This window comes from Tamandua tetradactyla, chromosome 3 (assembly GCF_023851605.1).
Source record: "Tamandua tetradactyla isolate mTamTet1 chromosome 3, mTamTet1.pri, whole genome shotgun sequence".
NCBI classification, from domain to species: Eukaryota; Metazoa; Chordata; class Mammalia; order Pilosa; family Myrmecophagidae; genus Tamandua; species Tamandua tetradactyla.
Window position 1 is genome coordinate 79,725,851 of NC_135329.1, and position 4,093 is coordinate 79,729,943.

The window sequence follows — 4,093 nt, forward strand, 5'->3', positions numbered from 1 at the left end:
GCAATGAGAGACAGGGCAGCTAACCTGGCAGGGGAGACTCTAGCCCTGCAGAATGAAGATTTGGGGGAGGTGGAAATAGGAGGGCAAGGTGGGGCCTGGAAGGCAGAGGAAGAGCATGGTAGGTGAGTGAGGGACCTGCCTAGTGGAATGAGCCCGCTCATCAGTGGAGCCAGGCAAGGGGTGCTGTGTGCCTGGCATGGGGGGCTCCCAGAGAAGCAGGCCTGGGGGGGATCTTCCAAGTATAGTATCATATCATCTGCAAATAATGAGAGTTTTACTCTGTTGAGATGGCATGAGCCCATACAGGTGGCTGTTCCGCTGCATTCCGTCTGTCCCCAACACCCCACCACAGTCAGCCCAGCAGCCGAAATCACTAAACAAATAAGCGAAGGAGACAGGCCCTCTATCACCTGCCTCTGGATGGCATTTGCTTGTGTATATATGTGTGGGTGCTGGGGAAACAAGCTGCCTGTGTTTCAGGCTCAGGGCCCTACACCCCCTTCTCAAACAAAAGCAGATCCTGTTCCAGGAACTTGACCCCCAGTACCTCTATGCCAGGTCCTCCTGCCAACCTCCAGGGCCCATTTGTGGGGTGAGGCGAGGCCCTACAAGCAGCCACCATGGCCTGAGCTGGGCCACGGGGAACAGGGCCGGGCAGACACACCAGGGCCACGGCCCTTGCCACTTCCCTGCCCATAGGTGGCCTGAACTCAGCTACTGAGAGCCGGCTCAAGCCGGGCAGTAGGCCATGGCCTCCAAGACCTCTTCTGGAACCTGCTTTGCCAGGTGGGCCCCACTCTTACGATACCTAGGGACACAGGGAGGAAGTGGGCAGTTGGGGTTGGGAAGCTGGGCCAGCACCCGAGCCTATTGTCTCTATAAATGCCCTAAGCTGTGGTCAGGGGGACTTCCAAGAGCTCCTGGTTCACCCTGGGGGTGTGTAAGGGGGCAGGTGCACAGTGTGGCCATGGACAGGGCAACCCATGTACCTCAGTTCCGCCCCACCCCGATCCATTGAAACCTTGGGGCAGATCACCTCTGGAGCTTTGAGGGTAAGCATCCTGTGCCCCAGTATCCCTCTGCTCACCACCCATTTAAAACCCTTGAAAAAAAAAAAGCCCTTGGGGGCTTTCCCCCAGCAGTGGCCCCCATGACACCAGCCAAGCTGGGGACCAGTCCCTGCCTCTCTGGGCTCAGCTTCTTGGTCTGTGAAACTGGGCCCTTTCCACACCCCCTGCACACCAGCTCAAGTTGCAGCCTCCTGCTGGGTCAAAGGGTACATCTGGCTCTTTGCCCCACATTGCCAACCCATTAACTGACACAGCGACAGAGAGAACAGAGAGAGGTTGGGAGGCTGAAGCAGGGGTGAGCTGGAGTCAGGGCCATTATGGCCAGTGCCCCAGCCCTCACCACCAGCCCAGGAGACTGCTGGAGGGCCAGGCTCTGTCCCCACCAGCCTGCCTCACTGGGGGCTGCTCAGCCTGAGGGTCCTGGCTTCACGCTCCCCAGCTGACCAGCTTCTAGGCTCAGGCAAGCAGGGGACAAGGAAAGGCCACCTGTCTGGGCCTCACCACACCAGGCAGGAGGACAAGTGGACGATACTTGGCCTCAGGGAGGCAGGTGCTTACTGGACAGACAGAGGGACAGCCAGGCCTCCCAGACATTGGTTTCCTCCTAGGACGGGGGCCCGGGCCAGGACAGGGGTGCAGATCTCCCCATGCCTTCAGGTCAGAAAGCCCCTAGCCTGGCCCTCCCCAGGCCGTGCACCCCTGCGGTGGCCAGGGAATGGGATCTCAGGTGTCCCTCTGTCCTGTGGCCCCACCTGACCTGTCGGGTTGCAGGAGCGGCATGCTGCAGAGACGGCCCCTGAGGAGGACAGCACCATCCTGATCGACGCGGGCCCCCAGGTGGAGCAGGGGGACACCTACAGGAGCACAGCCTTGTACGTGGCCACAGCAGGCAAGCCAGAGGTAAGACTCGGCCATGGACAGGCAGGAACCCCCCAGCCCCTTGCACCACCTACTGTGGAACGTGGACGTCTGCTCCCCTCCCAGTGGTCACAGGACCTGGGGGACGATGGTCCCATCCCAGCCTGGGAGCCTTTGGGGATGCAGCTATGCAGGAGCCTCCCCCTACCGCCCGTGTCCCCAGCAGCCCCCAAACCCTCACGTGCCATATGAAACACACCTGCAGCTACCCTGGTGGAGTGGAAGAAAGAAATGGCCCGTATAGCCCACAGTCAGGTGTCTGCCCACCCTTGTGGCTGTGAAGGGGTTCACAGAAGCCACAGGGCAGGGACAGGCCACAGGAAGGGTGGAAACCCTCCCAGCCAGGACAGAGGCTAGGGAGGGCTGGGCGGAGGGAGAAGGGCCATGCGGAAGTCACCAGGGTGGGGCGGAGGGCACACACATTTACATTTTTAAAACATTGAAGTACCGTTTTTTGCAAATACTATGGGGTGTTGACACACTGGTACATTTGAGGCGCTCAGAGGTGGGAAAATGGCTGGGAGGGCCACAGCTGTGGAGTACTGTTTCCCCGGAGAGTCCTGGGGGTTGGGGACTTCTGCTTCTATGTCCACATTTTATTTTCTAAAACTGAAAAATGAGCACAACCAGAGACCTCAAAGATCAGCCATTACCTTTAAAAACCTATGGCACCATTTGGAGAATTCCTGATATTCTCAAAAGCAGTAGGGACAACCAAATTAATAGGCCAAGCCCTCAATCTTGGGGTTTGTTCCTATGAAACATCCCCACAAAGGATAAGCTAAACCTACGTAAAATTTGGCCTAAGAGTCACCCCCAGAGAATCTCTTCGTTGCTCAGATGTGGCCCCCCTCTCTCTCTCAGCCAATATGACAAGCAAACTCACTGCCCTCCCCCTCTCTATGTGGGACATGACTCCCAGGGATGTAAACCTTCCTGGCAACGTGGGACAGAAACCCTAGAATGAGCTGGGACTCAGCATTCAAGGGATTGAGAAAACCTTCTCGATGGAAAAGGGCAGGAGCGAAATGAGACAAAATAAAGTGTGGCTGAGAGATTTCAAATGGAGTTGAGAAGTTATTCTGGAGATTATTCCTATGCATTATATAGATATCACCTTTTTAGTTTGAAGTGTACTAAGCTAGAGGGAAGTGCCTGAAACTGGAGAGCTGCGTTCCAGTAGCCATGTTTCTTGAAGATGATTGTATAATGAAATCGCTTTTGCAATGTGACTGTGTGATTGTGACAACCTTGTGTCTGATGCTCCTTTTATCTACAGTATGGACAGATGAGAAAAACTGTAGATACGGATTAAAAATAAATAATAGGGGAAACAAATGTTAAAATTAAAAGATATATATGTTGGGTAGATGGAAATACTAGTGGTCAATGAGAGGTAAAGGGTATGGTATGTATGAGTTTTTCCTTTTCTCTTTTTCTTTTTCTGAAGTGATGCAAATGTTCTAAAAAATGATCATGGTGATGAATATACAACTATGTGATGATATTGTGAGCCATTGATTGTACCCTATGTATGGAATGTTTGTACGTTAAGAATGTATGTGCTTGTACATTGTTTTATCAATAAAAATTTCTTAAAAAAACCTATGGCAATATGTGGTAGTTAGATTCAGTTGTCAACTTGGCCAGGTGAAGGTACCTAGTTCCATTGCTGTGGACATGAGCCAATGATACATGCCTCATCTGTTGCTCATTACATCTACAGTTGGCTAAGAGGCTTGCCTGCTGTAATGAATGATGTTTGATTTAATTGGCTAATGCTTAAATGAGAGAGCTCAGCATAGCACAGCCCAAGCAGCTCAGCACACCTCATCTCAGCACTTGCAGCTCAGCCCAGGCCTTTGGAGATGCGGAGAGGAATCACCCTAGGGAAAGATGTTGAAACCCAGAGGCCTTGAGAAAAAGGCTAGTAGAGATCATCCTGTGCCTTCCCACATAAGAAAGAACCTCAGTTGAAAATTAGCTGCCTTTCCTCTGAAGAACTATACATCAACTAAATAAATCCCTTTATTGAAAGCCAATCTGTCTCTGGTGTGTTGCATTCCAGCATCTAGCAAACTAGAACACAACATGTCAAAACTAAT

General features: G+C 52.7%; 1 long non-coding RNA gene across 1 annotated transcript; it reads left to right on the forward strand.

The window, feature by feature from the left end:
* Positions 1-597: 597 nt before the first annotated feature.
* On the forward strand, positions 598-3,886 carry LOC143676179 (uncharacterized). The gene is made up of 3 exons (XR_013171887.1): positions 598-786; positions 1,842-1,970; positions 2,853-3,886. It is a non-coding gene; the product is annotated as an uncharacterized LOC143676179 (long non-coding RNA).
* The last annotated feature ends 207 nt before the right edge of the window (positions 3,887-4,093 follow it).